The 25,663-nt window shown below is 52.7% G+C and overlaps 1 protein-coding gene across 6 annotated transcripts in view; it reads right to left on the reverse strand.

Moving 5' to 3' along the window:
- The window catches only part of elfn2b (extracellular leucine-rich repeat and fibronectin type III domain containing 2b), a 62,960-nt gene that overhangs the window by 35,401 nt on the left and 1,896 nt on the right, over nt 1–25,663 (reverse strand). Inside the window, exon 2 of one of the 6 annotated variants that reach the window (XM_023810757.2) lies at nt 1,344–1,492. The exons of the other annotated variants lie outside the window; for them this stretch is intronic. The gene's annotated coding sequence lies outside the window, so the exon portion shown is untranslated. The remainder of the gene's footprint in view (nt 1–1,343; nt 1,493–25,663) is intronic. 6 annotated transcript variants of the gene reach the window in all.

Below are 25,663 nucleotides of genomic sequence, written 5' to 3' on the forward strand. Positions count from 1 at the left end.
TCTCGCTCTCCTTTCTCGCCTCCCTGTCCGCCTGAGAGCATATCCATCCCTCTCTCTCCCTCTCCTCCACGCCATCTCACTTCCTCAGGACTGACCTCGAGAAACATAGCTTTCACAGTCTGACTCCATTCCCAGGCAGAAAACACATACAGTGTGTAGTTCAACACTTCCAGGCTAAGAGCCACTATCGAAAATAGTGTCAACCTTTATGTGAGTGCAGCCCCCTTTCCAAAGGCTTTCCGGGGGCTTAGAGAATGCCGAAAGGTCAGCGGTGAAGCACTTTAGCCCTTTGTGAAAAATGACAACTACATTCATACTGGGAACGGGAAAACATACGAGCAAGCGAAATGTGCGTCAGGATACGTAAATGAGATAAGGAAATTATCCTGAATTAGTCATACAGCACAAGTATTATTTCATATAAAGCTGTTGCACATGACGTTGCATCTAAAAAGATTTAAAGAGTCAGTATTTCATTACTGTTCACTTCTAAAAAACACATGAAATATTACTGAACTTCTGAATAAATAGATGCAGATACAAAGTGATGAGCCTTAGGCGCTCTGTCCTCTATGCCCCACATGACATCACATGATACCATTAGCATATCACACGTACAGCATTTGTTAGAGAAGATGCACAAAAGAAGGTCAGGAAATGCATCTGGATGCATTTGTATAAGATTTCTAGAGGTTTCCAGGTTGTCAGAATCCAGAAATAGGCTTCTCCCCAGATCAGCAGAGTCTCTAACGCGGCTCATTCTGGCTGAAAGGATCACGCTGTTTCTTTGAGCTTTTCAGAGCATGAACAGGAGATCAACACCTGCTACTCTGTCCCCGGGAATGGCAGTGAGAGGTGAAGATAAACATCAGAGCCCCCCGGTGCTGGGCATCTCCCCAGTCCGCCCCGGACTGTCACGCCCGTGGAGCTCCCACTTGGGGCTGGGGGAGAGTCACTCTGAGAAAACAGCAGCGGATGGCTGTCAGTAGCCGGAAGCCCAGGACACACACCACAGGAAGCCCAGGACACACACCACAGGAAGCCCAGGACACACACCACAGGAAGCCCAGGACACACACCACAGGAAGCCCAGGACACACACCACCAGCCTACGGTGGGCTTCAGTCAAACCCTCTCTGCAATGGAGGTGCAGCAGGCTTCCCAAAGCAGGACGTCCATGTATGAGTGTGATGTCTTCTCAGGCTGCTCTCATGAGCTAACCGGCAGCTGGTGGTGGTGCCCAACATTACCATTCAACATGATCCAACCTTAGATGCACTCTAACAAAATAAGTCACATTGCCTTGGGGTTAGTGTCTGGCTTGGTGGGTTTGAATGCAGTACCTATAATCAGAACGTCGCTGGTTCACTTGCCAGGTTCAGCAGAGCGGTTTCACTGTTGAGCCCTTGAGCAAGACCCTTAACTGTCGTCGCTCCAGGGACTGGCTGCCCCTGCTTTCTCGCGTCTACGTTGCCTCAGATAAAGGTGTCCGCTAAATGAATGGATGAAAATGAATAAATTAGAAATTATATTTCAGTGTGAAAATGGGGAACCACAGAGGAAGGAGTCAAGGCAGAAAAGTAGCATTAATGATACAAGCGTCGTCTGGATCACACATCTCAGTGAGTCAGGGCTCTGTGTGTGTCCTTTTGTTTTAAACAGGGCACGTTTAGCGGGTTAAGTGACACCCGAGAAATGCAGGAGCCACACACACATCACAGACACAGCAATCATCTTTGATCTCCGCACCGGCCCTTTAGAAAAGTGCCTGAATCGATGAGGCCGCATGGAACTGCGCTGGGATCGATGAGCACTGTGTAAAAGGAGTGGGGGCGTCTTCCATCGCGGCTTACGCGTACGCACATCACACTGCGTCAATGGGCGGAGAGACAGGAGGCCAGGATCTGGCGCTAGGTCCAGTCAGCAGAGGTGGATGATTCAGGTCCAGAAAGTAAAAATCCATGCCAGGATTTTGTTTCAAACAATCAGTTGAAAATAAAGAGTCACAGGGGTGCGTTCGACTTGGGCTTAGGTCTGTCTGCAGCTGACGTGACGTGGAACACGATCTGCCGGCGGCTGCAGGGGTGGAGTCGAAACTCACTGCAGCCAAGTCAGACAACTTCTACTCCTCAGAGTCTGCGAGATCTGACTGCAATGGCCGCACTGCCAGAAGGGTGTAGATAAATCTATACAAATATCACCTGCATGCACATTACTTCTTTTACAATAACCAACTCCTGATCCAAATTGTTAGTAGTGAAAAAAAAATAAACTATTGTTTATAGTGGCCCTGTGTAAAAAGATAGCTGCCAGGAAAAAGATCAAATACATTTATTTCAAGGATTCAAATTTTTATTGTCATTTACAGAGTACAATGCAATTCCTACTTGAATTCCTTCTTCACAGACTGGACGATTAAACAAATAAAGCAGCGCAACATCACAGTAACTAACAATAAATAAACCACTAACTTACGTGTTTCTGTAAATGAATGGCTGGATGCATTTATAATATGAAGGTAGCGTCACAAACGGGCAGGCCAGGGATCTCCCATTTTATTGGCCAAGAAGAAGAATGGAAAGAAGGGGGGTGAGCAAATGGGACTGTGCCGTGTGCCGATGAACACACGGTATATCCGTTAATTATGGGTGTGCATTAGGATGAGCTTCATAATGGCCCCCATTGCGAGTGTCATTATACTCCGAGCGCAAAACTAAAATAATAGACTGCTGCTGCAGTATGGGGAGTGAGACAGGCTTTGTTAACGTTTTTCACACGTCGAATTATAGCCCAAGGGGACCCTCAATGTAGGCTTCATGCTGCAGCACATTCTCGGAACCTTTAAGATCGAACCTCTGAGCACCTCAGCCCCCAACACAGTGTAACGGCGGCGGGAGCATCTCGTCACGGCCTCGGAGGGGGGCCAGAGCAGGCTTTAAGGTCGGAGCAGAAAGAGCCAGTCATATTCAGTCTCTGTGCTCTTTGTTCATCATTTTAAGATTCTGTAATGTCCTGTTTGGAGACAGCAGGAATCACCTCTTGTCTTTTGATTTCACTTTGAACAGAAATCTCCTGTAGAGCCCTTCTTTGCTCTAGTCAGGTAGTAATAGAAAAACTTTGCAAGTGTTGCTTTTTTTCCATCAAAGGGAAGCTCTCTCTGCGCTGGTGAACAGGTGATTAGGCTGCCTGCTTTAGCACGCAGTGAGGTATCGATTTACGCAGGCTCCATCCCATTAAGTTAGAGCGTGCCAGTGCACAGGGGAAACGCCAGACAGGGCAGCCAGATGCACTCACCGAAACCCGGCTTGTTTGCTGTGGGGGGTCCTGCATGCCACATTTGCGGGCCGTGTGTATGATTGATGTTTATTACTTAGAGATGTTTAAAACAAATGTAATAATGTTGATGTTGCTATAGTTACTCCCTTTTAACCTTGCACAGCTCACAACCTCCCCCGTACAGAACAGGTAAGTGAGCTCAGCAATGTCCCAAACAAGACAGGGCACAAAGAAACAAACAAACGCAGCCCAGCAAACCGTCACCCGTGTTCTCTCTCTCTCTCTCTCTCTCTCTCTCTTTCTTTGTCTGACTTACTTTCCTTGTATACATACCCTAGGATACTGGAGTATCTTCTATACACACACTAGGAGTTTGCTGTCCCATGTAAATATATCCTTTCTGTTCCTTGTACGAATATAGCAGGAGTTTTCTATTCCTTAAAAGTGTATCCTTTCTGAGCATATATATATACATACATATATATATATATATGTGTGTGTGTTTGTTTGTGTATGTGTGTGTATATATATATATATATATACACACACACACACAAACAAACACACACACACATAATGTATATATATATATACTGGGTTTTTTTTCGAACCCTGGCAGCAGGGGGTGACACTCTTGCCTCTGTGCCTTTTTTCTCTTCTCCCTTGTCTTCCTCCTGCTGTTTCCTCACTGATGAGCTAATTGTATATAATTAATTGCATGTAAAGTGGTTGTAGATGATGTTAAGTGCCGCATGTGTGCTGCATAAAATAAGATGTACTGAATAACGCTGCTCCAGACGCATGGGTATGACTGCCTTATCGAGTCCTGCAGGTACAGCAGCCTGAGAAAGACCTTTTCCCAGGCAAAGCAAAATACATAAATAATTTACTTCTACTCAGTGGTGACCTAAGCAGACATCTTCCCTGGTGTGTCTTACAGCTGCATGGCTCACTCACACACTGACGGAGATATTCATCCGAACTTATGAGCATCTTCCTACAGAGGGTGTCTCCTGGGATTCGACCCCATGGCCTGCTGCAGTGAAGGGCCTTCAGAAAGACACATGGATGGCCGCAGGTGATAATCTCCAGATGGCTGTAGTTGATGGTGGATTTAGAGAGCAGTGGCGGATCCTGGCAAGAGCAAACCGTAGGCGGCAAACTGCCCCCCCCCCCCCCCGCCAGTCCACAGCTACTTGGGTTTTGACTGGAACAGTTATAAAGATCAATGTTGTGTGCCAGTGTCCACGCGCCATGACAGCGGGTGTCCCACGGATCTGCCGGCCTGCTCGCACGCGGCTACGTGCCATGACAGCGGGTGTTCCACGGATCTGCCGGTCTGCTCGCACGTGGACACGCGCCATGACAGCGGATGTCCCACGGATCTGCCGGCCTGCTCGCACGCGGCCACCTGCCATGACAGCGGATGTCCCGCGGATCTGCCGGCCTGCTCGCACGCGGACACCTGCCATGACAGCGGATGTCCCGCGGATCTGCCGGCCTGCTCGCACGCGGCCACCTGCCATGACAGCGGATGTCCCGCGGATCTGCCGGCCTGCTCGCACGCGGACACCTGCCATGACAGCGGATGTCCCGCGGATCTGCCGGCCTGCTCGCACGCGGACACCTGCCATGACAGCGGATGTCCCGCGGATCTGCCGGCCTGCTCGCACGCGGACACCTGCCATGACAGCGGATGTCCCGCGGATCTGCCGGCCTGCTCGCACGCGGCCACCTGCCATGACAGTGGATGTCCCGCGGATCTGCCGGCCTGCTCGCACGCGGCCACCTGCCATGACAGCGGATGTCCCGCGGATCTGCCGGCCTGCTCGCACGCGGACACCTGCCATGACAGCGGATGTCCCGCGGATCTGCCGGCCTGCTCGCACGCGGACACCTGCCATGACAGCGGATGTCCCGCGGATCTGCCGGCCTGCTCGCACGCGGCCACCTGCCATGACAGTGGATGTCCCGCGGATCTGCCGGCCTGCTCGCACGCGGCCACCTGCCATGACAGCGGATGTCCCGCGGATCTGCCGGCCTGCTCGCACGCGGCCACCTGCCATGACAGCGGATGTCCCGCGAATCTGCCGGCCTGCTCGCACGCGGCCACCTGCCATGACAGTGGATGTCCCGCGGATCTGCCGGCCTGCTGGCACACGGTCGCGCACTATAACAGTGGGTGTCCCGCGGATCTGCCCACTCGCTCATACACGGTCGCGCACCATGACAGCGGGTGTCCAGTGGATCTGCCGGCCTGCTGGCACAGGGCTGTGCGCCATTACAGTGGATGTCCCGCGGATCTGCTGGCCTGCTCGCACACGGTCGCGCGCCATGACAGTGGGTGTCCGCGGATCTGTCAGCTCGCTCATGCACGGCCGCGCACCATGACAGCGGGTGTCCCGCAAATCTGTCTGCCTGCTCGCACACAGCCGCGCGCCATGACAGTGGGTGTCCCGCGGATCTGCCGGCCTGCTCGCACACGGTCGCGCGCCATGACAGTGGGTGTCCCGTGGATCTGCTGGCCTGCTCGCACACGGTCGCGCGCCATGACAGCGGGTGTCCCGTGGATCTGTCTGCCTGCTCGCACACGGTCGCGCGCCATGACAGCGGGTGTCCCGCGGATCTGCTGGCCTGCTCGCACACGGTCGTGTGCCATTACAGCGGGTGTCCCGTGGATCTGCCGGCCTGCTCGCACGCGGCCGCGCGCCATGACAGCGGGTGTCCGCGGATCTGTCAGCTCGCTCATGCACGGCCGCGCACCATGACAGCGGGTGTCCCGCAAATCTGTCTGCCTGCTCGCACACGGCCGCGCGCCATTACAGCGGGTGTCCCGCGGATCTGCCCGCTCACTCATACACGACCGCGCGCCATGACAGCGGGTGTCCGCGGATCTGTCAGCTTGCTCATACACGGCCGCGCGCCATTACAGTGGGTGTCCCGCGGATCTGCCCGCTCACTCATACATGGCTGTGTGCTTCTTGTGCTCACTCAGAAATGGCTGGGAAGCCAAACAGCGAGAGGGTAAACCCACTGGGGCCCTCGTCGGCAGCTGCTCATTTGTCTCTCTTAAAAACAGACTGTAGTAGGAATAAAAAGGATGCCTGTGCAGACGTATACACAGGCTGGCTGAATGTTAGGGGGGCAGGGGGGGCAACTCAGCAAAGTGAGTATCACCGCCGATGGCTATGACATTACACGCAACACACACACCCACATGCACATACGCAAACAGACACATGCCCTAAACCCATATAAGCCCCCCACTCCCAAAGCCCCTTAAACCCTCATTACACAGTGGGGGTCGTGGATTTATGCAGGCAGAGAGGAGCAGGATCGGGACAGCAGGGTAGCCTGGGGGGGGGAGCAGGGGAGGGAGCAGCTTGGTGAACGGGGGGGCATTCAGATGGGAAGCCTCACCCAAACACAGCCCTGCGCCATGGGATAATCAGGCCAGAGCAGGTGGGGGAGCGCTGAGCACCCCCCCACATTATATTATATAAAAGCTTAGGAGATACAGAAAGGCTGTGCTGCATTTATTGAAGCAAATTATTTTTCTTTTTTACTGAAAAACCAAATGTTTAGACCTTGGTCGGGGGAGTGGGGGGGTCACAGTGCCCTTCAAGCTGCCATTTGTGCGTGGTGGCCGTCTGGGCCTCGGGTGGGTTTAGAACCTGCGGACTCAGAACCAGGCTGTATCACTCTGCATGTGAAAGGCACATTTTCACTTAATGTGATTTATGCTCAGGTGGTGCTGAAATGTCGAGGCCATTTAAACGGCACCAGAACAGTAGGTAATATCTTCAAGGACTAAAACCATATATCCGTATTAGACATTCAAAATTCATAACTTAGTAAGATATAGCAATTAAATAGCCATATAAAGAACAGAATTAATAAATCATAAATTAAATATTGTCTGGGTAAAAATATAACATATTAAATTTAAATGAATTCAGAATGGCTGTGCTTTCATTTACGCAAAATCTATAACTCTGTAACCCCTCCTCTTTAGGATGGAGGAACAGGTGGAACCAATCAACAGGAAACCTCCAGTCACCTGACTTGCAGGCCACGCCTCCCCTGCATGCCATGCTGCCGGACCTTCAGGAATCAAACTGTCCAACCAGAGCCTTCCTAACAGTTATCTGGGAAGCAGATAAGCCCAGGTCATACTCCCTACAGCACTTCCGCTATTCACCAAACGCCCTTGTGCTCTCAGCTATTTTTTTTAGCCCTGAGGGGAAACTTTGTACTGAAAAACAAAGCCCCCTACCAAAACTGACCATATGCTCCACAGGGACTCGAACTGCGCAGCTGAACCTGACTGTGATGCATGCCGCATCACAATCGCGCACGGGGCCATCTCCATGGAAACCCCGCGGGCCGTGCATGAATGATGGGATGTGGGAGCACCGAGCTGAAATCGGGGCGTGTTGTACACAAACAGCGAGGGGCCATTTGAGAAGTTTCCTCGCCTTGGTGCCCGGAGCGAATCCGGGGGCGAGGGCATAATTATGCCAATCGTGCCCCCCTCCCACCGCGTCCAGGCTGAGAGCCCTTCCACGTCTCAGTCTGTCATTTCCCTACACGTCCCCCCTTCACCACCAGGCATCCCAGTCCCTCCCACGCAGACCGGGGCAGAATGGGGCTGCCGATTCTGCAACTGATGCAGGAAACACGGGCACATGCACACCTTCAGCATGACGAGCGGGACCACAGGAGGGGAGATCTTCATCAAAACCGGGACCGGGGACCAGCTGAAATGGACCGAAAAACACAAGATAGCGCCTCCCTGAGGTGCCCGTGGGTCCTGCAGTTCAACCGGGCTGCCCTGTCCCTGAACCCATAACTCAAACTGCAGCAGCAGCCAGAGTAAGCAAAGCGAACGCTGTAATTATCCCTACAAAGGGACCCCCCTACATCAGCGGCCGTGCTGTAATGAGCTCCTCTCCTGCCTTCCCCGCTTTGTTTTCAGTTAGTTATCGCTCGCGTGTGATGCTTTCCAGCGCCTAAAACACATTATTTAATTACAACTCGCATGGCAGCTGTTCATTAATATCAGCTGCATTCCTGCTTCATTGTTAATTGTTTTAACTGTTTCCTTGTGTTGGGCTAGCAAAGGATTTATGCTGGCATGTGTTTCCAGAATTATATCTTTGTGCTTTTTCTTGTCTCCCTTCATTTATGACAAGACGATCGGGTTTTTGGGACCGTTTGAATTTGTCTATATAGGCACTGACACGTGGATGGGCTCGGTGGCAGTGATGTCATCACCTTCCCATCCTCCCCTTGGACTGAGGCAGCCAATCAGCAGACCAGGACGGCAGACGTAGGTGGCAAAGCTGTATTTTTCTTTAGGTTCTTTCTCGGCTCATTTCTGGTGGGATTGTTATATTGCCATCAGGAGGCTTCTAATCCTTATGCCGCCACCCCCGTCCACCCCCTCCCACCCTCATCACAGCAGCCCTCTCCGTACCTGGCCCCCGCCATCTCAGCCGGTGGAATGTGCCATGGGGGGCCAACGAGCCGTGATTTCCTGGGATAAAGAGCGGATGAGAAAAACACAGGGCCAGGTCTGGTGGCCTGCTGACAGGACACTGAGGGCTGGACCCCTCCCCCAGACACTTACATTCCGGGGGTGTGAGCCGGGTTAGACCTGTGATTCATAATTCCGCATCATCGTACCGTAATATACACTCTTTGCATCTTATTCAGTCAAACGTCCGCTCCTCTCTTCCTCATCTCCTTCCCGCATGCGTGACATCTCTCTCTCGTTCTCAGGTTCAGGTGTGGGGCGTCTTTAATGCGACTGGGTAGAATTTGAATTCCGTCAGCCTTTATCCGAAATGAGTCTTCGACCTTCCACTAGCCAAACTGCCCCCCCCCCCCAGAGGAAGCAGAAGGTGCCGGGCGCCGACGTGCCCTGGGCTCTTGATCACCTTGGGCCGCACAGGCAGCGTGAACCTGGTGACGTCGCCGCAGACGTTCAATTAGCGCCCAGCTGGGTGTTTGGTGGTCCAACGTCTGATTGCTCGAGGTGGTTACCAAAGTCACTCCCCTCTCCTTCACTGCATCCATGATTTACCACAGTGTTTCTCAGTGCAGTCCTCAGACACCCTCAGACAGTCTACATTTCTGGTCCCTCCCAGTTTCCAACACACCTGTACCAGGTATTCTGTGTTTTTAATTGGCTGAGAGCTGGGAGAGAACAAAAATGTGGACTGGCCAGGGGTCCCCAAGGACTAGGTTGAGAATGGCAGACCTGATATACTTATCTCCACGTGGGACTCCACATAACACATGATGTTCTCCATAACACTGAAGGAGAGGCTTCCATAATGGCCACGTGCTGCTGTCTCCTGTCAGAAAAATGGAGTCTAGCACTGACTCAGGTGGTCGTGATTCTGGCTGGTTGTGAGGACTGAGTCACCTTCAGGACTGGCCCGTGGGCTGCAATGGGCTGACTGCGGGACTGACAGGCACATCAGTCACATGGTTTCTCCCAGGTCCTCTTGTCTGAATACGGTTGATTAAATTCACCTAGAGAAACCACCAGCTTGAAGTATAAAGGCTCTGCGTGCTTGAAACCAGCAGAGTCAAAGAGCCACGGGCTGCTCTCTGCGACACCGACAGGGTCTCTGGTCAAATCTCGAGCTCTTCCTAGGGGACACCTACCGGGTCCCCCAGCTTATCCCCGCGTCACAGTCACACGGGGCTGCGATTTGCTCACCGCAGGCTGACATTTGGCTTCATCCCCGGGGATCAGCTCCCTGCCACAGTCCCGGGACCCCATTTCAGAGGAGAAACTGCAGGGGCTGATCAGAATCCTTGCAGCAGCAGTAAGAAACTCTCTTCACCCTGGAAAGCTATCAGGGGCTTCAGTAGGTGCAGACTCGCAAAATCCCAATGAGAGATGTAATGAGATTTCTGGGAGCGCCCTAAAAACATGCTAGAAGCATCATAAACCCCCCCTGAAAGCTCCGTAACACAGGCCTGAATCTCTAACAGATAGACTCCTCCAGAAGAAGGTGACTGATAAGCAAGGCAAGAGAAGGCAGATCCGACCCCATGTAGGGTAGCAGCATGACAGAGTAGGGCGATGCACACGGGCTGAGGCTATGAGTGTATCTGACAAGCAAAGGCCAAATGTTCAAAAAGGCTGAGAACATCGGAGACATGGAGCTCTAGGCGAGGTACAATGAGCACGAGGTCGTGTGGAAATGCAGATCTGGCTGCGAGGAGGGAGGAATGGGAACAAGGTTAAACAAGGTTAAACACATCCACAGGTCTACCGTCAAGCAGACCCAGAGTAAAGGTGGAAGGTCATCGGCAGACTGGGATCCAGGTGCGAAGCTTATTTTCATAAGTCCAGTAATGAAGGCCGGTAGGCACTCTAAGGTCGATGAGGCAAAAATGGGCATGATGGGAGATTCAAGATCATAGGTCGAAAACCCAGGAGGGAAGTCATGCACAGAAAAACCATAAACTGGAACTAATGCTGCGACTGTAGCTCGGGAATGAGAAACAAAACATTACAGCTACTGTAATCACACGGGGGTTTAAATATCCAAACACGTGAGATGACACAAGTGTCAGGAAAGGGGAGAGATGACATCAAGCAAAGGGGAGCGACGGTGACAGGGTGTGGGTGAGACCAAAGCATCCTGGGGAGGTCACATCTCCATGTCGTGTGAAAGACCACGAGACAGATAAACGAAATTCAGAAAGCGGAGATGAACCGCTTGCCCTGTTGTTATGGAAAAAGCCGAAAGTCACACACGAGTCGGCATGAGTATCAAGACTAAACATTCATGAGATGCGCAGCTGTTTCTTAAATGCCACCTCAGAGTATCTGCTAAATTAAAATGTGTGAGATGCCTCTATACGTATAAAGACATGCAACAGCCTAGACGTGAATCACTTGCTGGTGGCTAACAGCGAGCCCCGGGGAGGTCTGTCCACCGTCGGCTCTGCGGGGGAGGTTCGGATATCGTGAGAGGAGCAGTGAAGGGGGTCTTCCCCAGGGCCCAAGGTGCAGTGGCAGGAACGTCAAAAAGCTTTCAACAAGGTCTCATTCACTGGTCACACCCCGTTCAGTTACTCTGCACTGGTAGGGGCCTCCGGGAGTAATATCCAGCAGAACGTGCCGAGGAACCGTGAAGCATCCCGGGCTTTTATCACACTGGAAACTGGCCATTTGATCCAAACATCAATGTGGGAGAGTGGCTTCCCTGGGACCTCAAACACGACACCGAGCGCAGCCTGTGGGATGCTGGGCGACAAGGGAAGCCTCATCTGATCTCAAATGCCATCCTGACATGCTGCTAACGCGGCTGAGGCCCTGCTGCCATCACGCCCCTAGGGAACCTCCACACGAGCCACTGGGTTTTATTCCGCTGTCGTTAAAACCAGAGCGCAACATCATTGACCACCGCAGTGATTTGTTTGTGGTCTTTGCAATACATTCATCTGAGTCTTTCTTTCGTCACCTTTATCGTAACCCTGGATTCATCCTGTCAAAAGGTGCTGGACCGGTACAGATAATATTCTGCGGCCTGTTTCAACTAATATACCCAGTGGCTCCATAGTCAGACCTGATTTTCTGGACTTCAAACCTCTTTGACCTGTCAGCTCCCATGTCTGTGAAGATCCTTCTTATTTCTTCCTGCCCTTTCTTTCTTCATTCTTCTCATCTTCCCCCAATCCAGACGTGAGGAGGCCATGTGGATGCTGGGAAACCAGGTCCTATCCCACTCCCAGATCCTACCCAGGTGGGAGAAGTCCGGATTCCTGAAAGGGACTGTGCACTGACTCACAAGATGATTGAAAGGAAGGAAGGAAGGAAGGAAGGAGTGTCAGGATGTGGGATTACGGTTATGCAGCAGACCGGAAGCAGACAACCGTAATTGAAACTCTCATCTTGGATGACCTACATATGCTGCACATTATCCTGCACAAGCTCTGTAATCCAAGCTGTTAGTGTTACTGCTGACATTTCACATTCACTTTAACCCCAAGGAGGTGCACCAACCGAGAAATTAATTAAAATGCCATTTGAAAATCACACAAGGGTTTCTTTTTTGGGGGGGGGGGTTGTTTTGGGGAGGGACGAGGTGGTCACTGAGAGGGGATGATTCAGAGAGTTATAGTTTCCATTTGGGCCCAGCAGGTAAGAGTTAATGCGGCCGAGCTTTGAATGTTTCTGCAAGCGCACCTTGATAGCTGTGAAAAGAAGGTGCCAAGGGACAGAGGAGGGAAAGAGGCGTCACCACATCTCCAGAGGTTCGGAGTCGGAGAGCGGAAGAAGAGCTGGAGGCTTTTCAAAAGGAAAAGCGGGCTGTGAAAAGGAGGGAGGGATGCAAAGGCGGAACCACGATGCTAAATGCCAAGTGAAGGGATGATGGTGGAGCGTGAAGAGCAGCAGGAGGGAGAGACTGGAATGGGGTGTTTCTGGGAAGGAGCAGCGTGGACCCCGGCTCACAGTCAGATTCCAGGTTTAGAAGGAGAAAATGAAGCCCTAATTGAGTGCAGAGCTCTGTGTAGGCTCCCACACCGTTGTCCCTGGCAACAGTCACTCTCTCCATCTTCCACTCTCCGCGTTTCCTTTCTCACTTCTCCCCTTCTTTCTCTCTTTCTCATCTGCGCGTTGTAGACTTTTGCTCAGTTACCGTCGTGCCAAGGCGATGAGAATTCTCACCCGTGATTATCGTCGCTTCTCCTCGGATGCGTGGGAAGGGGGAAGGACGACCATCGCTTCATGGACGGAGAGGCAGGGGCACCAGATGCAGGGGACTGAGAGTCTCGATCCTGGGCCAGCTCGGCCCTCGGAGGGATCACCGTGACACCCTGCACAAATCAGAGGGGTCTCCAGGCTGGAGGCTCTTCTGTGGCCTCAGTACAGTAAGAGAAAAGGCCATTCTTCTCCACCTCAGTGAAAGAAAACAGCCCCACTGCACTTTGTATTCTTCGCAGTGAGCATGAAAGCCATGTTAGACATCCGACATGCAGCAGAATGTGGGTCCTGGGGGTGACTTTCTATCAGCGTGCTTTTATTGGGATGCATGTGGATCATGAAAGACTGAAAGACAGTGTAATAAAAGCCCCTGGCTCTCATTGCCTGGATCTGCTCCTTGGTACCCTGCCCTCATGTCCTTCTCTTTCACAGACAGCATTCAATCCGCTCCTCAGTACTCAGCCCTCACGTCCTTCTCTTTTACAGACTGCTTCGATCCTCTCGTCGGTACCCAGCCCAAACATCCTCAACTTTCACAGACCACAATTGGATCCACTCCTCGGGACCCACCCCTCATAGCCTCCTCTTTCACAGACTGTGATTGATCCACTCCTCAATACCTGGCCCTCACAATCTCCTCTTTCACAGACCACATTTTATCCATTCCTCTGGACCCACCCCTCACGAGCTCCTCTTTTACAATCCTCCTCTTTCATAGACCATGTTTGATCTGCTCCTCGATACTCTGCCCTCACGCCCTCCTCTTTCACAGACCGCAACTGATCAAACCCTTGGTAACCAGCCCTCATGGCCTCCTCTTTCACAGATCGCATTTGATCTGTTCCTCAGGACCCAGTCCTCACAGTTGCCTCTTTCACAAGCCACATTCGATCCACTCCTCGGTACCCAGCTCTCACAGCCTCCTCTTTCACAGACCATATTCGATCCATTCCCCTGTACTTTGCCCTCCTCATTCACAGATCACATTTGAACCGCTCCTCAGTACTCAGCCCTCACAGCTCTTCCTTCATATTCCATGTTCAGTAGAAGGTGGCCAGAGTCCGTGGGGGATGTGTCACGCACATAGTGCCACCTGCCTTCCTTGGCACCAGCTGGGAAGTTGCCCCACCCCTGCCAGGGTGCCTCTAAACATGTCTCCGTGTGGGAGTCTCTGTAACCCACGTGGCCACACGCCACGCACCACATTTAGCCCCTCCGGTCCATGCGATGTTTCTGCGAGCACGGCGGCCATATGCTTGGGGCCGACATGCGGGGTGTTAACTGCTGTTTGTGCGATAAACCTGCTGAGAGGAAGGGCGTACCGGCAGGCTACCTCTGTGTTCTCAGTGCAAATAATGACACATAAACACGCACGGCGGCCGACAATCATCACGACTCACAAACGTGGAGGATCCTGTCAAACCTGTGGAGCTGCACACAGAAGAGCGTGTCACAGCAGGGAGAAGCGGTGTGGTGGCATGAGAGAGACGGGCGGCGTTTGCCTGGGATGAGGAATGTGCATGAAGGACAGGCTGAGGAGCATAACCCGCTGTTAAGCGATGTCCTTCCTGGACAGACATGTCCCTTGAAATCCCCCATATCACCCCACAAGTCTCAATGTTCAGTTCTCTACGGCCATCTACGGCCACGCCGAGATGAATTTCTGCGCCTCGACAAAGAAAAAAAAAGTCACGTAATTACCCGCCCATTCTTCTTTTTAATCTTTTAAACCGCTTATCTAGCTCATGGAGGTCATGGAGCGCTGCGAGCACCAGGGACACCCTGGATGGGGTGCCAGCCCGTCCTGGGGAAGCAATTCACACACTGCGGGCGATTTAGATGCACCAATTTGCATCTCTGAGAGTCCCTGGTGAGAGTCCAGTACTTCCAGCATTCATACTATCAGCAGTAATCTTCACTAGCACTCAGACATACTTCAGGTTTAGCCACAAACGGCCCCTACACTTGTGGGGCAGGGGGACGAGGGGCCCCAAAGTAACGTGCTTATCCTGGCTGGGGTCACAGGTGACAAAATAATGACAAAGGCGGTGGCCTTCAGAGGTAAGATCAGCTTAGTGTACAATGTCTCCCCAAGGAGCCAAGCATGCAGCCCCATGGTCTTTTCAGGATCTTAAACGGGTTACAAGACCAAACATCTCTACGCCGATCCACTGTGTTGCATGCGGGCCCATTGCTCACAGCTAAATATCTGCTTATGTTTCTGCCTCACCTGAGCTCCAACAACATGCACCTGACTCGTGGTTTCCGTGCAGATTGCCTGTTACCGCAAAACAGTTTCACCTGATCGCTGCAGTTCACAGTTACACCATTTTCAGCGCCGCTTGTTAACGGAGCAGACAGTGAGCTCAGCGCTGCTCACAGAGATCCGATCCGTGAAGGGGAACAGGCATTAAGGCGCTAATGAATTAGCAGCCCCTCTACAATCTCCTGCCAAAGCCTAAAACACATGGCATTTAAAGGACCCAGAATGACTTCCAGTGGGCTTCACCTGCTCAACGCACTTCAGAACCAGCAGTTTTACGAGTTGAATTTGTAAGGACACCTGATGCAGAACACACTTCACTCCTCGGCATCTAATTCCGCTTCACGGGAATCTGATGCCGGATCCCTAATCCAAATTTGGATCCCATATTCTTAACATAGTCAGGAAGTTGTGAGAATCACTACTAAGTCACACCAAGAGGCCAATCCCGGGCCGATGCACAGACACGGTCACTAAATAAAGACCAAGGTGACTGCGCTCTCTCCGAATGGGCCAATGCACCGGCATGTGTGCCCACCGTGTGCCGAGGCGTGCCGGGGCGCGGTGCCAGCTAGCCGGCGGGGGAGCACTGTGGCGAGGGTAATTGCTGAGGGATTACGCCATCTGACCGTGGTAGAGACAGCACGGCCCAGCAGCTGCCACGGCCGCGGCCTGGAGCCCGCATTCCGGCCGGCGCTCTCGTCCTGCTTTCCGTCCGTCACCTCCGTGCATCCATTCCCACCGGCCCTTTCCCCGGGCTTCACTCTCTCACACCCAATTAGTAGCTTCCCGCATGGGTCTCCAACAGGCCGCGGCACCGAAGAACATTTAATTACGGCCCTCAGAGGCACCTGCCCATGCTTAATTTCTAACAGGCACCTTTGCGGACAGCTGTGAATGCATGGGAGGTCCTCGGCCGGACGGGGCATGGGTGATCAAAAGAGCACATTGGTCTGAAAATCGTATAGCGACATTTAAAAACATTTACAGCCAGAGAGCTAAGTGGAAAGGCCAATACGCAAGAGTTTCATAATCATGGTTAAATTTGCCGGATAACTTATGTAGTGGAATCGCTTCCCGGAGTCGCAGTGGATCTTCATCCCTCCTATATGAGCTGCGGGCTACAGTGATAAGTAGTCATGCTTCACTGCTTCACTTATGGCAATCGCAGTGCAATCGTGCGAGCCCAGACTTCTCAGAGGCGGGCTTCCGTGGCGGAGAGATCCGGCCGCAACTAGAACAAGACAGCACGGTGGCTCGAGCGGCCAGGAAGCGCCCCCCCGGTGTGCCGGCGGGGGGGCTCCTTCAGCCCGCCCGCAGACAGCAGCCCTCCTCACGCCGGCATGGCTCCGGGTCATTAACCACTCTGCTTCCCACGGAATTCCCTGCGCACATATTCCCAGCGCAGTCCCGGAGCGGCCAGCGAATGGCGGGTGAGGCAGCTCACTAACGAGGACTGAGGCCCTGCAGCCAAAAGGACCAATCAGAGAGCGTGCCTGGGAGCAGGAGCAGTAAGACATCCCTGCTGTCACCATCCTCCCCATTACCCCCACAGAGTGCAGCGGCGTAGGCGGCGAGGGGGGGGAGACGCTCCTCGGCCCCAACGTGACTCACACACATGCCTCATCCTGTGAGTCCTGACACCAGAATACTGAACTGGGCGGTAGTTTCCTACTCTGACATGTGAGCAGGCGTCCCAGCAAGGAGCTGAGCGGCTCGTAGGTGCGTGTATATATATGTGTGTGTGTGTGTGTACATGTGTGTGTGTATACAAGTGTATGTGTGTGTGTGTGTGAGAGAGTACATGTGTATCTGTGCATGTGTGTGTGTGTGTGTGTCTGCGTGGGTGTGTGTGTGAGAGAGAACGTGTGTGTGTGTATTTTAAATGCACCCCCCCCATTCCCGCTGCGCTTCAGTCTCCTTGCCTTTAAGTTGCCTTTCCCCCTGTTAGCTGAGGCACCCCAGCCTGAATGCCCTCCCCCTCCCAATTGTGTGCATGTCTGTTGGCACAAGCCTTTAATAAACAGCCATGTCTCATTTCTGCTGACCTCGATCTTGTCCCGCCTTGGCCGGCTCCCATCTCCCTTTGGGGAGGCTAGGCGTGTCCTGCCCAATCAGCTTTTGGCGAGGGCGGCAGCCGGCTCCTGCTCACGGCCCTCCCCCGCAGCGGCTCTCCTGCGGGTGGCGCCGGTTAGCAGAAATGCTAATCGCCGCGCCTGTGACTGTTAACGCGCCGAGCGGCAGTGAGCCAGGGGCATTCGCTACATGCCGAAAACACCATGGACCTCGGTTACAGGGTGTCAAAGGGGGCTGACTGCCTGGTACATGTCAGGGCCCCCCTCCCCCCGCAGGCAGAATGCCCTCCAAACCCGTAACTCACCATCGTAAAACGCAAGGTGCGATGGTGTTTTCTCCGTCACCAACATGCAGCCAAATCACATGTGACAAGATTACAAAGCTACCGTGTTCCTTTAATCAAGAAATGTTGGGGGGGGGGGGTAGGATACGGACAAAGAGGAGGATTGTGCCGACTCTGCGCACATCCTCCCCGCGGGGGTCGATTTCAAAGCATTGGTGAATGTGAATAATGATACCTGAGATGCAGTCATTAGAGCGGTGATGTGAGAGTTACAGAACGCCGTGGTGACATGGACGGAGTCCCACTGTTTACGGAGGAGAGCTGGGCCGTCAGCTGTCTCCGGCAAGCAAACGCAACAGATCATCTGCTTTGGTGATCATTTGGAATAGGAGGGAGGCAGGTGAAAAAGAGGGAGAGGAAGAAGAGGAGGCAGGGAAGGACAGATAAGCACAGGTACGAGAAAGAGACAGTGAAAGAGAGAGAGAGAAGGGGGGAGAGCGAGCAAGAGAGAGGGAGCGAGGGAGAGGGAAAGGGAGAGAGAGGGGGAAAGAGAGAGAGGGAAAGGGAGAGAATGAGCGAGAGAGAAAGAGTGACAGAGAGGGGGAAAGGGAGAGAGAGAGAGAGAGTGAGTGCGTGCTGCGGTCTTGCAGGATGTTGACCGCATGAGTCTCCTGCGGGGGTGTGGTCTGTGAGCGCATGAGTCTCCTGCGGGGGTGTGGTCTGTGAGCGCATCCGCAGGCACAGGCAGACCTCGCCACGGGCTGCCCAGGTAAACAAACCCCCCCGCCCTCCGAGATGATGTCAGACGCTAGCCAATGACGCACCCGCTCATCCAGCATGGCGGCAGCGAGGCGCGGTCTCACAGCGAGCCTGAAGGGAGCACCGCGCCATGTTGCGGCTGCGACAGCAGGGGGCGCTGCAGCTGCTGACCGCACACAGCAGGGGAATGGCGAGGGAGGCCACTCTCTGCGGGCCGGGCACTGGCACACCTGCTCGCTGTCTCTCCCGCCTGCTGTTCCCGACCCCCCTGCTTCAGAGAGGAGTGAGAGCGGCACACACTGCCCACGTTTCCCGCGCGGTGAGTCACGCATCCTGTAAGCTGCTCCCCGGCGCCCCCCCAGGCTGACTCTGACAGCCTCTGTGCTGTTTACTGTCATGTCTTCACCCCCCCCCATCCCCCTCTTCAGGGCATGACCCCCCCCCCACACACACACAAACACACACACACACAGACCCTGCCCCCTACACCTCTCTCTACCAAGTCTCTCCTCTCTTCCACACACCTCCTCAATTTTCACTCCATCTGCCGCCGCTCCGGGATGTTCGAGCCGATGTTCCGGAAGCGAGCCAGCAGCGGCGCGTCCGCTCGTTAACCCGGGAGGTGTCTGTGTCACTGTCACAGTGGGAAGGGGGGGACGTCCCCATAAATAGGGTGTGAAGAGGAAGTGACATCATATCTCTCAGCGGCAGTGAGGGGCACACGGTCAGTGTGATAAGTGGGTGTGAAGCAGCAAGCCGTTAAATAATTATCCTGATTTATGGTACATGACGGCCCCCGCCAGCGGACCCTGAGCACAGCTGAAGGGAGGGGCTCTGTCCCCACTGCTGCCCCCCCCCCACCCTTAATAATACACTACTAACCCAAGTGTGTATTATTAACCAGTCCATGTGTATCTCTGTCCATGAGTGACCCATCCACCATGCCTATTCACAGGTGCCCTGTATGGCCCTCCTGATTGGCCGAAAGCTACGTAATTTATGGGAGCCGAAAGGCCAAAGGCCCGGTCACTGCTTCTTCACCCACGTTGTCATGTCGACTGAATTAGAACAAACTGAAATGCATTCAGATACTTTAGGATGCATGAAGTCAGCGTCACTTTTCCAGGCTCAGAGGGAGGTTATTCGCTTTCTGACCCCTTACTCAAAGGAATGCATGAAAAATATATTCAAAAATTCAAAGACAATACATTTTGACAGCTGAAATACAGATTAGATGATAAAATACTTTCCAGAGAACATGCCCTCCTGCCCACCCACTAAGAACAACATGATCTGACACCCATGCGATTAAGATGCATCCGTCGCATGCAACCAGAAGTGCAGCCGCAGGCGTGACCGCAGTCAGTGTGTGCGGAAAACCAACCACAGCTGCTTTTTCAGACTGGTTGCGTTTCAGCGGACGGCAATGCTCCCCACACATGCAGAAGGGCAACGGCCCAAGCACGAGTCCCGCCTGAGCGGTGAGTAATCCCCACCCCCCCCCCCCCCCACCACCTCGAGGAATGCATCGGGGTTGACATCATCGCTGCAGATGAGAGCTCTGACGAGGAAGTGAGGGGTGTGGCTCTTAAAGCCTGCTCCAATCCGCCATCAACCCGTGAATCAGATCTAGCTCCCCAAAAGCAATCCGGCCCAGAAGGCAGGCCTTCCATCCACTCTCCTAGCTAGAGGAGCCCAACTCCACCCCCCCCCTCGCCCCCCCGCCCCCCGGTGCCATGCTGCCAAACCCCCCGACTGGATCTGAGTTAATGGATGTGTTTTCCATCAATAAAGCTCTGAGGGGCATTTTAATTAAAAACTAGGCCCAACTCGAACCCGTTACCAGCGGGGCGCTGCACACCTCGCACACAGCATTAATGAACCTTAACGTTAATTCTGATCCGCAGAGCAAACAGCAGCCTCCCGCTGGAAGGGTTTATACCGCAGTTTTTACTGCGGGCCCCCTGGAGACACGGGGCCGTAAAATTGAGCGTGAAGTACCACGGGCGCGGAGACTTCCCCCGAAAGCGCTTTCCCGGCGTGAGGGAGATGAGGCGCACGGGGTCCGCCACACACGTCACACACTCCCTGATTGGATGAAGTTTTGGTTTCCAGGTTAGGAGCCGGGAAAAAGTGCAGCGACCTTTAAGGTAAGAAACGCAGCATCTGGTTGTGGGTTTGAATGTTAATGCGGCAGAACCCTGGCTCATTTTGGCCCTTCAGGATATACTTCAAATTTCATTTGCAGGTTTTGATTTCTACCCACATAAACAAACGACAGAAACACGCAGTTCTGGGCCCCTGCTGAGATCCTCTCTGTAAAGACAGAAGACGTCTTGGAATGATCTGGCGGGCTCCTTCGGTGCCGGCAGTAAACAAGGAGATACAGTAACACTCAGGGCTCTGCTTCGCAGGAGGACGCGGAAACCCATGTCGGGGCTCAGGCACCGCGTACCGAACAACATGAGCCTTCCACCCCGTAAGCAAACGCTCGGCATTGGATGGGCGACGGTAAACTCCTGGAGAGAGCCTGGCACATCGCTAAAGCCTCCTGGGCCGCCAGAAGGCAACCTGGGGATCTTCAGACACAGCCCTGGATCAGCGCTTTGCATGTGTGTGGCTCTGTGCACTGGAAGGTCGCTGGTTCAAATCCCAGGGTCGGCAGAATGGTTTTGCCGTTGAGCAGGGCCCTTAACCCTAATGGTTCCAGGAACTGCCCGATGGTTCCAGGAACTGCCTGACTCTTTGGCTCTCTGTCTTTCTCATTCATACATCACTTTGGCTAAAAGCACCTACTAAATAAATGTAATGTAAATGTGTACACTGAGCAAAACCCAGAGGAGGCTCTCTGTGCTTTTGAAGCCGTACAGGAGCCGCAGAAAGGGAGCATGTGCGCTGTCCATGGTGCTGAAATGTCTGCCCTTCCTGGCCTTCTCCGTCCAGCAGGGATAGCGCCACAACCGGCGGACAGAGAGACCGACACGCCTCGACCCAGCCGGATGCGGTGAGATTGGGGGGAACTCTTTAAGCGAGTTCCTTTATTAATCAGATGGGCGGGTGGATTTCCCAAGTCATCGGGACAGAAAACAGGCTCTGATAAAAAAATGGGATGTGGAAGGGCTCACATTCTTCTCCTGAGTTCTTATTTCTGAGCTCCTCCTGTCCTCCTGGCTCCCGACCTCGCAGAATAAGCTCACATCAAGGCCAGACACAGAAAGCCACATCTATGGGGCCGAACCCGGGGACGGGGGGGAGGGGGTCAACCCTCAGCAGAGGACAGTTAATGATGGTGTGGGACAGAGGCGAAGGAGTCTCCTCTCTGTCACCATAGAACTCAGACCCATACAGAGACCAAGTACATCCTCTAGTAATCAGCACATTAGATCATGAATAATGGATCTGCTTTGAAATGCTCAGGGTATGGAAACAAACAACCAGAGCCTAGAAAGCAGGCCGGCTGAGCCTCTATCTGTAGGCCTCGGGATTCATCTACCTCAAAAGGGGCTGAGCAATAGAAATAAGGCCTCCCAGCACTCACAAGCAAATGGCACCCATTTTATTTTACCTCAATTAAGAGGGTCACGGACAGTGCGGGTGTATTTACAACGGCGACAGCAAGGGGGCGCTAAGGCAGCAACTGTATTTTTAATAAAGCTACAAATTGCACATTTAGACAGGCTGGAGAGCAGCCAGAAGCTAACATAATCTTGGCTAAAGGAGAGGTTTGGCTAGGCGAGATACGTGCAATATTTACATTGGTGAGATAAAGCGAAAATGCCCCGTTTTCCCCACTTAATACAGTCACCCGCAGCTGTGCTGTGCGCCGCCTCATCGCTCGCGGCTCACAGGTGGGCATTTTCGCCGAGGGCGTCCAGGGCGAGCCTGGCACGGCTTCTCCCCGGAGTGCTGGCAGAAGCCACACTCCGGGAATGGAATTCCCACATGTGCCGAGCGAATTTATGCTTCGGGGATCCAGTCGAAGGCAAATCCCTCTAAATGAATTCTGGCGTTACATCACCGAGGAGCCAGACGTGGAATCTGTTCCGGGGCATATATCACACTGACTTACCACTGCCATCTCCTTGTGTGTGAGATTATAAAATGTGTCACGAAGAACCTATTAATAACCACAAAACAACCTATTTTACAGCCTCATGCCCTGGGTACTAACCTAATAACCTATTAAATTCTATAAAATAGGACCATATATTTACGCGTCTGTTTTCTCCTATTATTGTCGCCATTAGAGTGTCTGTGACCTTCTTCCGGACTGTTCTTCTTCCCTTCCTATTAAAGTTAGACATTCCGGCTCCACATCGCCCGAAGATTTATTAGCCTCTCCAGACGCCACCCATGTCCCTGCCGATGCACCCGCGTCGCACCTGACTCTGTCACCGCTATCAGTCCCCGTTCCCATGGCGGCCGCGGGCAGAAGTGTTACTATCGCCGATGTCATCGCCGTATCCCCGCGCACTGTCGCTAAACACGCTGCTGCTCGCCCGCCGCACCACAGCTGTCATCGCAGGTCCGCGCGCCAGCGGCGCCTCCGTTTAACATCTGCTCTAATGAGCCTTCACAGCCAATCAGAGTCCGGCTTTCGGCCGGGACTCCTTCCGCATTCCCATGGAGACTGAAGCCTGGCTTTTTTGAAGGGGTGAACTAGCACAGAAGGTGTAATGACTAACCCAGACCACTTCGGGGCATCATGGAGGGAAAGTGCAGGAAATTTTGGTGCCGTATGTTGTGATTTATTTGCTTCAGCGGCTTGAAGAGTGTGCCCACTGCGTGGGTGCGGGTACCATGGAACATGGTAAACCAGAATTAGGACAATGGCATCCATGGATGCAACTGTATCCAGTAGAGGGCGATAGTCAGCCTGTAGCACATAAATACAGTAACTATTCCACAGTGGACAATTTAAAGAAACCTATTCATCATACAGTCTCACAGCAACCATGTTCTGAATAAGTGTTTTTAGATCTAGGATGTGAAGCTGGCAGTTAGATACTTGAAGCTGGTGGTGAGATGTCCGAAGATGGTCGGGAGACATCTGAAGCTGGAAGTGAGTCACCTGAAGATAGCAGTGAGACACCTGATGATGGTGGTGAGACACCTGATGCTTGCAGTGAAATACCTGAAGCTGGCAGTGAGACACCTGAATATGGCAGTGAGATGTTTGAAGCTGGCAGTGAGATGCCTGAAAATGGCAGTGAGAAGCCTGAAGATGGCGGTGAGACACCTGAAGTTAGCAGTGAGACACTTGAAGATGGCAGCGCGATGTCTGAAGCTGGAGTGAGATGCCTGAAGATGGCAGTGAGATGACTGAAGCTAGCAGTGAGAAACCTAAAGCTGGCAGTGAGATGTCTGTAGCTGGCAGCTTCATCACTCTGTCAGGGTACTTGTGTAACGATGCAAGCAGCACCATTGCAGCCTGGCTCTTGATACTTATGCCTTTCTGTGTCATTAATAGAGACACGAGGGCGGTGTGAGCAGTGTTGGTGCTCTTCTCACAACATGTGGTGACCTCTCGAGTGCAACTAGCACAAATAGGCTTAAAAATTAGCCGTTAATTATACCTCCCTTCCCAGTACATAAAAGCCAGTGACAGCACATTATTCCATTTACAGTGAGCCACCTCTCCCACTGCGGGTAAAAACACTACACTGGCCTTGCTGGTAATTAGGAAGCAATCAAAACACAGCATGCCAGGTGCTTCCAGATCAGTTGAAAGGAGGAACGAAAAAGAAGAGGATAAGGCATCAATGGACATGAAGATGAATAAATAAGGAGATAAAACTAGCTTCAGATAGAATCAGGCTTCTTAAATACTTCAAGGGCCCATCCTTGTGTTGTCAGCCCCCTGCTGATTCATTACCGTAATGAGGGTAATTAGGCGCGCCCCACTGTAAGTGTAATCAGACATTATTTACTGTCCAATAGGGAGGGACCAGAGGATAAACAGCCACAGTTAATTTGATCATTGGCCATTCTTCCCCCGTGATCAAAGCGCATCACCTTGCCAACACGCGCAAATGAAAGGCACTGCATTCCAAGGTCCGTATGTGGGCCACGGCTTGGGGGAGCAGAAGTTAAAGACCACTGCTCCCCCAAGCATTACTCAAAGGCTTGGGAGCATACTCTGCTCTCTCAACACTAGGTGGCGCTATTCTAACACTTCCACCATTTGTGTGAGCATCCTATGTTCATGTCAGTGGAAGAGAAAAGGGAACCACATGGGCTGCCAAAGAGACGGCCCCATGGACAGTTTCACAACCACTGTGCATGCAGCAGGGGCGGGGCCACATGGGGTACTGGCCCCAGCTGAAAGCTGATTGGCCCCCTCCTCTGTCACTCATTGATTCGGAACATATCTTTGGCTCTTAATAAGGTTGTCCACCCTATATAAATTATAGGTCCTCTTGTGCCCATCACCCCCCCACAAAAAAAAAATTAAAATCCCACAATGCACTTGGGGCTAGATGCGTTTTACACTAATGCATGCAACTGCATGCAAATTAAATGTGTAACAACACAGCGTTGCTGGTAATCCAGCAGCGATCTGCATCACCCCGCAAATCGACCGCCATTCCGAGGTGCTGGGGGGCTGAGAGACATGGAAATTCGAGACTCCCAGCAGCCGGCCACGGAAGCTGCTGCGGGATGAGAAGGTTGGCGTGTCGGTCCTCCTGGGGCCAGTGTCTGCCGGGGCCACAACAACTCTTTGCATCTCATCTGCGCCTGGATGGCAGATTAATTCTTTCATTAATAATGCAGATATCTGCTAACATGCAGAGAGAGACAGAGCGTGTGCATGCTCTCTCGCTCCCACCCCATGAGTGATCTGCATGAGAAAGACAAAAATAGACTCAACTATTGGCACAGTCAGGCCACTTTTTTCCTCTGGCCAGTTGTGCGTGGAGGGGGTGGGGGGTCAGGAAACCATCCAGCTGTAGGAGATGGCTCAGGTTTGCAAAGGGAAAGTGTGGGGGTGCTACACTAGAAAAGAGCAGAGAAACGGGTGACAGAGAGGCCATCTCTAATCTATCTGCCGTCACTGTTCATGCAGAATAATGTGCCAAGTCAACACCTACATAAATCTCTCCTTTCATATGTAATTTTGAACTAACTGGGATAAAAATGTTTGGTTTTGAAACCTGAACTTCTTTTCAGAGACCCCCGCCCTTGTCTCTCCAAAGACCATGCACGTTCCCTGAGTCAAAGCCCCCCCACATTGGTGGGTTCTTATTACCAGAATAAAGTCCCTCACTCC

The sequence above is a fragment of the Paramormyrops kingsleyae genome, chromosome 22 (genome assembly GCF_048594095.1).
Source record: "Paramormyrops kingsleyae isolate MSU_618 chromosome 22, PKINGS_0.4, whole genome shotgun sequence".
NCBI lineage: Eukaryota > Metazoa > Chordata > Actinopteri > Osteoglossiformes > Mormyridae > Paramormyrops > Paramormyrops kingsleyae.